The sequence below is a fragment of the Tachypleus tridentatus genome, chromosome 10 (assembly GCF_004210375.1).
Source record: "Tachypleus tridentatus isolate NWPU-2018 chromosome 10, ASM421037v1, whole genome shotgun sequence".
In the NCBI taxonomy this organism is placed as follows: domain Eukaryota; kingdom Metazoa; phylum Arthropoda; class Merostomata; order Xiphosura; family Limulidae; genus Tachypleus; species Tachypleus tridentatus.
Genome location: NC_134834.1, coordinates 77,168,105 through 77,180,806, shown reverse-complemented (window position 1 = coordinate 77,180,806; position 12,702 = coordinate 77,168,105).

The window sequence follows — 12,702 nt, the reverse complement described above, 5'->3', positions numbered from 1 at the left end:
CAAATAGAGTACTATACTCCTGATTTTAGGAACGTTTTGGCCCCCCAAACTTACAACTCTAGAGTATGGTTTTCGATTTCTGTAGTGGGTAGATAACAGATAGCCCATTGTGTGCTTTGTGTTTAATTACAAACGAACAAACTATAAACGTTTTTAGATTTAACGTTACTCAAAACATACGATTGTTTACAATGTTTCAAATGGTAATTGTTATTATGACATTGAGTAAATTAATACTGATTTAAAGTTAAATTTCCGGCCCAGCATGGCCAGGTGAATAAGGTACTCGACTCGTAATCCGAGGGTCGCGGGTTCGAATACACGTCATACCAAACATGCTTGTCCTTTCAGCCGTGGGTGCGTTATAATGTTATGGTCAATCCCACTATTCGTTGGTAAAAGAGTAGCCCAAGAGTTGGCGGTGGGTGGTGATGACTAGCTGCCTTCCCTCTAGTCTTACACTGCTAAATTAGGGACGTCTAGCACAGATAGCCCTCGAGTAGCTTTGTGCGAAATTCAAAAACCAAACAAACAAGCTATACGAAAACACACCCACACATTCATCTTATTAGATGAATACCAACGAATAGTAAGATTGACCGTCACATTATAACGCCCCCACGGCTGAAAGGGCGAGTATGTTTGGCGCGACGGGGATGCGAACCCGCGACCCTCAGATTACAAGTCGCACGCCTTAACACGCTTGGCCATGCCGGGCCCTTTTCGTATAGCAAAGTCACATCGAGCTATCTGCTGAGCCCACCGAGAAGAATTAAACTTCCAATTTTAGCGTTGTAAATCCGTAGATTTGCTTCTGTACTAGCGGGGGCCTAATAAGGTAAAAAGCAAGGAATACTTACTTGCGGAAAGCAAAACTAATATTAGTTTTCCTAATATTAGGGATACTGGAGCAGCTGTTTGTTCCAGTAACTAAAATTAGTTACTGCTATAAAACGTTTTATTCAGAACAAGGAAGATTTAAGGTTAAACATTAGTCAAATAAAGCTTTTCAAGATCTTCAATCAACAAATCATCTGGTGCATGATGTAGGTTCAAACTTTTTTCACATACTCTGTGATTAATGGAACATTTATTCTGGTGATCCATCTTGTTTTCATTGTTTTTTTCAATAGTTTATTTATTTGTTTGGTTTGAATTTTGTGCAAAGCTACAGAAGGACTACTTGCGCTAGCTGTACTTAATTTAGCAGTGAAAGACTGGAGGGAAGGCAGCTAGTAATCATCACCCACCACCAACTCTTGGGCTAATCTTTTATCAGTAAATAGTAAAACTAACTGTGATATAATAACGTCGCCACGGCTGAAAGGGCGAGCATGTCTGGTGGGACGGGGATCTGAACCCTCGACCCTCAGATTGCGAGTCGAGTGTCCCCCCCCCCACCTGGCCGTAAGGACCTTCTTTCAACAAATCTAAACGTTTTGTGTGATCATAATTACAATTTTAAATTCGAGTAATAGATATTAGTCTGGAACAATACAGTGAAAGAGAGAAATTATAAATTATTAAATATACTATCCGTTTATTTCATTAACAAAAGCATTACAAATGTGGAATATAGATCTCAAAAATTGATTTATGTAGTGTAAAGTTATACTTGTACAGAAGTGGAAAATCACGTCAAATGTACTAGAAAACATTTCCCTATAACTAACACCTTTCTGCTTTATGTCATGTAGAAAATGTAAACCTGCAATATATTTAACATAGCATATAACAACATTTTCGAACGAGGACCTACTGGTCCATCGCGGCTGATTCACACTTAACTTATTGAACATTAACTTTGAAAAAACTAAAACAACTTAAATCCAGCATTTGTTATTCTTGTACTAATCAAGCTTATTGTTGAACTAATTTGAATTTACTACCTCTATAATATCTGAAGGCAACTCATGTCAAAAATCAACCATTCTGTCATAAAAATGTAATCGTCTTAGCTGAAGATGACCCCTACCCTGCCAAAATTCACACTTGTGTCCCCTAGTCCTACTATTCTTATTGTTAAATACGAAAAAATGCATCAACATTATCAATTCCATTTACAATCTTAAATACCTCAAGCAGATCTCTGTTACTTACTTTTTCTTTCGCCCCCGCTAGTACAGCGGTATGTCTACAAATTTATAACGCTAAAATTAGAGGTTCGATTCCCCTCAGTAGGCTCAGCAAATAGCCCAATGTGGCTTTGCTAGAAGAAAAAACATACTCTTTTTTTTTTTTTTTTCAAGAGAAAACAATTTATGAGATTTCAGCCTATCCTAGTACGTCAAACTCTACATCCCAGAAACCATTCTAGTAAACCCTTACCTGAACCCTTTCAAACAATTGAATGTATTTCCTAAAGTAAGGAGCCCAAGACTGAATACAATATTCCAAACGTGGCCTAACTAGTGACCTGTACAATGAAATTTGGACTTAACCAACAACTGATTGGTCCTTATGTGGCAATTTCCTTTTTATCTAATTGTATCAAAGTGTTCTTGAACTTCAAAATTTACATATAGAAAGACACATGCAGGTCAAAATTCAACTTCAAAGCTCGTGGGAATCTACTATGCATCTTGTATATTAATACAGATGAACAAAGAAATGTTTAGAATTTAGAAATTCTAAATCATAGTTGTCAGAAATAAGCAGATATATTTCACTTTAATTAAAATACTCTTTGATTTAACACTTTCGGGGATCACCTATATAGAAGTATTGGCAAATAATCAGAATACGAACACTAAATCTTCATTTACAATCATGTGTTTGAAATTGATAGAAACTATTCGGTTAAAATCTTACTTTAAAACTATTTATTTACTGCACGAAATATGCGAGAATGGTGCATTAACCGAGCCATGAAGTCACCACAGATTTGTGTCATTTCTCAGTTAATTGTTGCATAGATGAGACATAAGCACTAAAAGCATGAAGATATCTAATGATGCGCCAGATTTTTCAAACATTTAATAACAATTTTCCCATTTAACATGGAATTAACCTTACTTTTACGACTTGGCAATTATGTAAATAAACCTGATGCTAGAAAATAGCTCGTGAAATATCTCTTTTTGTAACAGGTGTAAAACAGTTATCATGAATATATAATGGTGATCATGGAAATGTTATCTGTAGTAAAATAAAGCAGTACGTAGACAATGAATATCCATAGCCAAAACCCTATACCAAGACTCAGGCCATGTTATCCATCACAACTGTTGAAATTAGTGTTCCAATCTTAAGGTTTTTTTTTATTCTGGCATCTCAGAACGACTGTTTTATATTGTAGTTGTATGGTGTCTTTTTATTAATTATATTAACCAGGTAAGTTTGCCTATTGGACTATTCTATTTCACAACATTGCAGTTTTTTTGCGGTCTACAGTGAAATAATAATAAAAGTAAATAAATATTATTTCTATCTTTAGAAATGATTTAATAACATTGTTCAACAAATGTAGACATTATCTGTATGTGATTGGGCGACGTTTTAATGTCAAAGCGAGAAATAGGTGTGTGTGTGTGTTTGTCTTTAGCTTTCTAGTTATTTGTTTGTTTGTTTTGAATTTCACGCAAAGCTACTCGAGGGCTATGTGCGCTAGCCGTCCCTAATTTAGCAGTGTAAGACTAGAGGGAAGGCAGCTAGTCATCACCACCCACCGCCAACTCTTGGGCTACTCTTTTACCAACGAATAGTGGGATTGACCGTCACTTTATAACGCCCCTACGGCTAAAAGGGCGAGCATGTTTAGTGTGACGAGGATTCGAACCCGCGACCCTCGGATTACGAGTCGAACGCTTTAACACACTTCGCCATGCCGGGCCTGCTTTCTAGCTAGAGCAATGTTTCATTTGTCCTTAATGTTAAGCATTTTACATATTTCGTTACATATTTTTGATGCTTGGTACATTCATGTACTAAGGAAATTTTCCTAGTACGTTGTCACATTGCAATATAAACTTAACTTTAAACATCGCGGATTTACTTGGTTGTAAACCGTTATGAGTTCGTCATGAATTGATTACATTTTGATCCAATTTATATTAAAAATATTCCACCAGCAAACATTTGACTGTATGACGTTTTCGAACATAGTTACATGCTTCCTGGTTACTATATAAATGGTTTGCACAGGCTAATAAAAAGCAAAAAACAATTTTCTAGCACAAATTTGCTGGTTTGAACAGAATGTGATATAAGCGGAAATGAAATAGATAATGTTTTATTGCATTTTATTAAAAATGCGGTAACAGCTGTGCGAAACGTTTTGTCAATAACAGTAGCACTAAATATTTCTTTGCATGACCAGGTGGTTAAGGCACTCGACTCGTAATCTGATGGTCGCGGATTCGAATCCCCGTCGCACCAAACATGCTCACCCTTTTAGTCGTGGGGGACGTTATAATGTTACGGTCAATACCACTATTCGTTGGTAAAAGAGTAGCCTAAAAGTTAGAGGTGGGTGGTGATGACTAGCTGTCTTCCCTCTAGCCTTACACTGTCAAATTAGGGACGTACGGCGCAGATATCCCTCATGTGACTTTTCGCGAAATCCAGAAAACAAACAAACGTTGCCAAACGAGACTTCAGCTGATTTTATGCTGACAATGTCATTCTAACAATAGTCATGTGACAGAAGTTCGACTGAAACCTGTCGTACAGGTCCAAAACTTGCTGAATATCAGTGTTGAAAGTCAATTTACGAGATACGTTTTCAAGGTTTTTTTATTTTTAAATACAAAACTCTGATAAACATTGAATGGTACAGCTTGTCATCGGGTAAACGGGGACGTGGCTACACTTTAGGCTTTTCTAGAACTTCCTGTTAACAACTGTTAATTTTCTAACAATTTTACACAGAAGAAAGTTTATAAACTTTCATGACTTTCCACGAATTTCGTAACATATCCGAACAAACATGTTTACAGTTATCCATTTCCTTTCATTGTCTTCTTTACGATCAAATAAAGATTTGTCAATATAGTGACTTGAAATCTATTTCGATTTGTTGTTTTTATTCTTGTGAATTGTTCACAGTGGTGGCGATGTTGTCCCCCTGAATCAACTTTTTACTTTTAGTTAACTCTATCCATAATGCTAATACAGTAGTAAAGAAAACAAACAAACGTGTTACTGCGTGTTATCATCACGTTACTACTGGCAAACATTTCTTATGAACGAATGAGACGCAACTTACAGGATCCTCTGGATAGAGATGTATAGGATGTGGAGGATAAACTGATGATGAACTACTTCAGTGTACCTGTTGCTAATCGAACAATCTTTCATCAATATGCATGTGTAAGATATTATCGCTATTATGTCACTTCCTACACTGCCATAAAGAAATACTTTATATCAAGATTGTCAATGCATAAAAATGGGAATATTGAATAGAAAGAAGTTATTTATGAATAAATCTTCTTTGAATATTACATCAGTAGACAATTTCATATAAGATTTGGAGACGCGTATATCCAAAGGCTATTTATTCATGGCAAGAAAACACAATAAAAGTCTAAACTCATTTGATGGACAAGATAGATAAAAATATTGTGTGACATCAAGGAAAGTAATTCCATTCTATATTAAAAATACTGAATTTAATTTATTTTTCTTAGACAGAGTACATAATTTTATAAAATACATTTTTCATAATTGTTTTTACATAAGCGCAGATAGCCTTCGTGTAGCTTTGCGCTAAATTAAAAAAAAATTACATACGTTTTCCATTTGATTCTATATAATTATTTGCATTTTCTATATTTATTTCAATTATTTAAAATACTTGCCTGTTTCTTTTTTCCCTTTTACCAACATCCAACCCTTAAATCCATTCATATTATTTTTTCAATATCTTCTTTAATCTTAAAGGTTTCGTTATCTCTCCCTCTTGCCCCCCCAAGGGCTCAGCGGTACGTCTGCGACTTACAACGTTAAAAACCGGGTTTCGATACCCGTGGTGGACAGAGCATAGATAGCCTATTGTGTAGCTTTGTGCTTAATTCAAAACAACAAATCTCTCCGTCCCCTATTTTTTTAAATTTCCAATCATCTGGATTTCTCCATTTTTCTGTTATCCATGAACCTTTCTACATCTTAATCCAGTCCACAATTTTTCTTTTTACCAGTTCTCTCAAATACTCTATATAATGCACATCTATCTTTTACAGTTTAGCTCATGTCTTCTTACTCTTTAATTATATTTGTTATTTCTATACTTCTAACACCTAATACCATTTCCACCCTCTATTTATACTTTGTTGTTTTTCGTCCTTCTTTCTCTGTATATTAAACATTTTTGACCATCTTTCATATTCTCTCTTATTTCTTCTGTAATGTTTCTCAAAACTTTTTATTTCACACATATTGAATCTCCTTGTTTCTAAGTGTCATACCTCTTAGTGTGGATCCTTATACGTGATGAGTGAGACTCCCAGAAAATATTCTGTATTTTCAGTTTACCTTCTCTGGGATTTGAGCGTTCACCAACGTGTTTGCCTTGTGTGGCGACTCGTAAGAGAGGATTCTAGTGGTTGAGAGGTCCAACACCAACCCTTAAATTCCTTTAGACGAGTTGCTTTGGGGTTAATTGGATACCAGTATTTGACGTTCTCAACAAGCGTTGTGGACTTTATTTCTGATGGTGGTATTTGAATACAATATTCATAAAACCATGATACTGCTGCCGAGCTTTTTGCTTTCGACACTGTAACGTGTCTCCTTCTGGTTCTCTATCATGGGTGGTGTCAGTGGACACCGAACTTTACTTTTTCTAATGCGTTTTGCACCTCTGACCCACTTACTACTAATGTTAAACAACTCTTGATCTGTAAGCAACCACTATTGGATGGTTTCCTTACTCAGTCCCAAGCTACAGTTGATAACATATCTCGATTCCTCATTTTATACTTAGTATCTAAAAAGTCCCTTGTGCAGATATCGATATTTCTCATTCAGAATGAATTGTTGGTTCTCCACTATTTATACAAAAATAAAGATCTGCAGATACTATGGTTGAAACACTAAACTCCTCTTAAAATCCAAGGCATGTGCGCATTTACCTATCCAGGTTACTCCGCATGTTACCCTGAATACATTTCGAAAAGTTATTGCTGAGAGACGTCTTCTTAATATCTCCGAGTCAGAAATTCTTGCCAATCGTTTCCAGTAAAGGAGTTTTAGTCACGTGACATATCTCCACTTGCAAAAATGGAGTACTTTAGCCTACCCATCTTATTTTGACATTCACTTCTCCATGTCCCCTATATCTGTGAAGATGGGATGCTTACATTGTAAGGTTCGGCCTTATATCCTTAACCTTGTCTGATCTTTCCAATGTCAGTGGTTTGGTCACTCTAGGACCTCTTGCTGGAGCTGTTGTAGTGGCAAAGACCAAGAGGCAGATTTATGTGTACAGGAGTCTCACTGCATCAACTGTGATGGCTTCTACCCTTTCCATTTCCGTTCTTACTCCTAGTGAATTGATGAAAAAGTTACAGTGCTTGAAGACTGTTAACAAAATATTCTATCCTGAAACTTGAAAACATCTGTGTTCCATCCATCAAAGACTTATGCTGCTGCCATCCACTCTAACACCTCAGTGGTTAGGCAGTCCAAACTTTCCATGCCTGCGGCAGAGTCGTTTTAATCTTATCTTCAGTTTATTGTCCTCTGTGAAAAAGAGAATTGACAGGTTCTCATCAACTTTGGTCTCTGTCCCTGCATCTGTTTCGTGTAGCTGTTAGAGTCCCTCTCCATTCTCCTAACATGCAGAACCATTATACTGTAGTATCCACAGTTACTAGATTCACCATCTTTTGACAGAAATCTGCCCACTCGACCTCGTGTAGAATCCATGAAGGCCGACAGATCTTTGTCTTCAAAAGATCAGTGGTGTGTTTAAAAACTAAAGGGCTCTTCACCCACATCCCCTACCAAATAACAATGGCCACAGTGATACAATGAAACTGTTGAGGCTTATGTTCCAACTTAGATGACACTAAAGCCCTAGTTGATTCATATCATCAAGTGTTTCTTCTCACAGGAATCTCTCCTCCATTCTACCAATGTCGTCACCCTTCAGCAGTTTCCTTCTACAGCAATGACACATTGTGTTATGGTCGAAACCACGGTGGTATGGCTTTTCTAGTCGCCTAGCATGTACTCTCCACATCTTTGCCAATATTCACTCCACTTGATACTGCGGCAATTCATCTCTATTTTTGGATCATACCATCACTATTTGTTCCATCTACCTGCCACCAGGAAAGACTTACAGTTAATAAACCTTGATGTTCTTTTATATAAGTTGCCATCTTCCACTCTCCTCTTGGGTGATTTTAATGGATATAGCCCACTCTGTCGCAGTTCCAACATTGATGGAAGGGTAATTCTGTGGAGATTATGCTCTCAAATCATAACTTCTCTCCACTCAATGATTGTTCTTTTACTTACGTTTATGCACCCAGCCATTCTTTTACTGCTGTAGATCTATCTATCTGCTCACCTTCACTCTATTCTCCTTTTCACTGAAGTGTGGAGAGTGACCCGTGTGACAGAGGTTTTTTCCTCATAATGCTGTGGAAAACTGGCAGTGGTCAATCCCAAATGACCCACGTACCCTCTTTCACCACTTTCTTCGAACTTCATCCAGCTGTCGTCTCTCTGCCATCTATTAATTATTGTGTGGAAGAGGTGACTGACTGCATATAGTCCAGGCTGGTTCTCGGTCTGTTCCTGTAACATCGACGTTTTCTACTGTATCTTCGCCAATAGTACAGTTCTGCCAACCAGGAGGCATGGAAGATTAAAAAACGATCCTGGAAGACTTGTGACGGCATCTTTCTTTCTAACCACATGTTTTATCAGCGGACCTGTGTTCATGTTCAGCAAGTCAGGCATCAAAGCCAGGGGAAACTTGGATTAAGTTCAGTTCTGGCATCTTTAGTTCTATTAGCTCCAAAATTGTGTGGGACAAGATTGAAGAAGTCGTTAGGTTGTACACCTTCCAACCTCTTTTGATATTAGTCTCTGATGACTGGGAAGTTGACAATGTTCTCAACAGTGGTGACACCACTGGGGAGTGTCTCTTAGCTTTCCAGCTCTTCTGCTTCCTCTCCAGCCTTCTTGACCATCAATACTCCAGCCAAGAGATTGCCACTTGCCCGTCGGGAGGAGGGTCTCTCTGATTACAATTGCCCATTTACCCATGATAAAACTGAAGATGACTCTTCATCGGTTTAGCAATACATTGGTTAGACCCGACAATATTTGTTACGAGATTCTGTGCCATTTATCATCTGGCTCTTTCTATTCTTCTGGTTATTTTCGGCCAGATTTAGCAGGATGATGTATTTCCTGATGCTTTGCCCCAGACTATTATACTGTTTATTTCAAAGCCTGTGAAAGATCTGAAGATTCCAACAAACTATTTACCTACTGCTTTGACGAGCTGTCTGTGTAAAGTCTAGAGAGGTGGATTAATACTCGTTCTGTTTGATTTTTAGAATCAAACAACCTCCTCCTGTCCACCCACTGAGATTTTCAACAACAGCACTCTATCCTGGATCACCTGATTCGATTTGAAACATCAATTGAGGAAGCCTCTCTCAAAAGAAAACAAGTAGTTTCAGTCTTTTTTGATAATTAGAAGCCTCATGACATGACGCGGCAGACCTCCACTTTTACAAGCTGCATGGCCATTTGCCAGTTTTTATTCAGAATGTTTTTAATTGACAGCCAATTCCACTTTTGTTTGGGTTCTAAACTTTCTAGTTCATTTCAACGAGAACTTGGAGTCCATCAATGCTGCATCTTGAGTGTCACAATTTTCAGTTTTAAGATTAACGCAATCCCTCAATCTGCTTCCTCAACTTGTTGCAATTAATCTATATGCCAACGACTTCCAATTTTGAATAGGTTATTGAACATTAAGTTTATCAAACAACAGCTCCAGACTGCCTTCAGTCATCTCCTTCATTTGACAATTACACACTGTTTTTCTTTGTCGAAAACTGTTTGCATGCACGTTTGCCACAAGTGAGAATAGCATCCTGGTCTTGAGCTCTAGCTCAGTGACGACGTACTTAGAGTGGTGCTAGAAACGAAGTTCTTGGAACTTGTTTTTGACTACAAGCTAACTTTTATCCTACACATCAAACAGCTTTGTATCATCTATACTGCAGCACTGTAAATCCTCTGAGTAATTTGTTTTGCTTCTCAGGGAGAACATCAATATTCTATGCTAAATATTAATCATGCCCTCATTAGATCAAACCTTGATTATGGATTTCTTGTCTATGGTTCGGATATGCCTTTGGCACTTAGAAAACTGAATCCTGCTCACCATCAAGGTCTCTGGCTCTGCATTAGGGCATTCTGTACTTCACCAGTCCAGAATTTGTCAATCAAGTCCCATGAACCACCTCTCCATCTTTACCGTTTACAATTCTCCATGTAATACAATGCTGAACAATATTCCTTGCCACAACACCCCATCTATAATTATGTTTTCTGCCTTCAGTAAGCTGTTCTGTTCAGTAAAACATGGTCCATTATTCAATCTTTTGGTTTCCGTATCTGGGCACACATGACCAACTTTGATCTGACACTGCACATTTCCGAGTCTAGTGGTCAGTCCATTCTTCCATGGCACGTTACCATTTCCATGTGGGATCTTTCTTTGAATCATTTGAAGAAGTCAGATACTCCAGACTGAAAGTACCACTTTCTTTTCACTGAATATCTCTTTAACCATCTCTCCATAGCTATTTATATGGATGGTTTGATGTCACGTGCTTCTATGGGCTCTGATATGGTTTGTCTTAGCTTGATGGTTGCACGTCCACTCTCCTTTACAGTTTCTGTATTCACTGCCAAGTTGTATGCTATCCCTTTTGCCCTGGATCATGTTCATTAAAAAACGATCCTGGGAGACTTGTGATGGTATCTCTCTTTCTAACCACATCTTTTATCAGCAAGCATGTACCCATGTTCAGCAAGTCAGGCATCAAAGCCAAAGGGTTTGTTTTGAATTTCGCGCAAAGCTACACGAGGGTTATCTGCTCTAGCCGTCCCTAATTTAGCAGTGTAACACTAGAGGAAAGGCAGCTAGTCATCACTACCCACCACCAGCTCTTGAGCTACTCTTGCCAACGAATAGTGGGATTGACTGTCACATTATAACGCCCCCACAGCTGAAAGGGCGAGTATGTTTAGTGCGAGCGGGATTCGAATCTGCGACCCTCAGGTTACGAGTGGAATGCCTTAACCCACCTGGCCATGCTGGGCCAAGCCAAAGGTAATCTTGGATTAAGTTCAGTTCTGGCATCTCTAATTCTATCAGCTCTAAAGTTGTGTGGGACAAGTATATTGTATTTGTTCCTGCACCATTTTGTCGTGGTCTTTGTTGCAGATCTTATTATTATGATATGGTTTGTCATAGCTTGATGGTTGCACACACACACACTCCTTTACAGTTTCTGTGTTGACTGCCAAGTTGTATGCATTCACTTTTGCCTTGAATCATGTAGCAGGTAACCAGAACTTTGACTGTACTGTTTACACAGACTCTTAGTTGTCTACAGGCCTTTAAACTGCTTCATGTGATTTTTTACCCTGTTGATCTTATGAATTTGCACTGCCTAGCCCAATTTTGTCATTTCTTCGCATGTCATTTTCCTGCATATCAGGCAATTCCAGCATTTGGGTGAGCAAGCTTGCTGACACAGCACATAAGTGTGCCTGCTCAAATACCATTATGGCCTAGCCTGTTCCACAGATGGACTATGATCATGTGATTAGGCTTTTCTTCATGCCAGTTGGCAGTAGGATTGGGGTTAAGACTGTTCCAATAAGTTTTCACAAATCAAATCTACCACTGCCTGCTGGCCATATAGTTTAACATCATTTTCTTCCATCCAGCACCAATGTGTGGTCTTTGTTGACACTTGAGAGTGAATTAGGAGATTTTATTTCAAATGCTAATTGTGAAACATACATCACATCTATGTCAAAAAACAACAAACTTATGACAATAATGAGTAGGTAGAAATTTCTATCCACCAACAGTCAGTCACACCTGACTGACTGATAAGTGTTGTAAGCTTGCATACACTGTTCATCGAAAACATGTCAGAAGGTATGGGAACATTTTATACATCATTAACAGTATCTCTAGATATATCATAGAGTTCTAGGCATAAGCAAGTCAGAAGCTCGCAGCAATGATACAGGTAATAATGATACCAGTAGCAGTTGTGAAAATCTGGTCAGTGAGTGGTCAAAAACATACGAGGGCTGTTCAAAAAATACACGGACTGACGTCATAAAACAAAATGTACTTTATTCAGAAGTTACAGGTCTGGGACCCCTTCAAAGTACTCTCCTCCCCAACGCACACACTTATCCCAACGGTGTTTTCACTTGTTGAAACAGTCCTGGTACGCTTCTTTTGTAATGTCCTCCAGCTCCTTCGTCGCATTTGCCTTAATCTTGGGAATCGTCTCAAATCTTCTTCCTTTCAAGAGTCTTTTGAGTTTGGGGAACAAGAAAAAAATCGCAAGGAGCAAGGTCAGTTGAGTAGGGGGTTGGGAAAGAATAGTGATCGAGCGTTTGGCCAAAAACTCACGAGTTCTGAGGCACAAATTTCGCAGCAACGCGGTGCATCTTCAATTTTCGGTCAAAATCTCG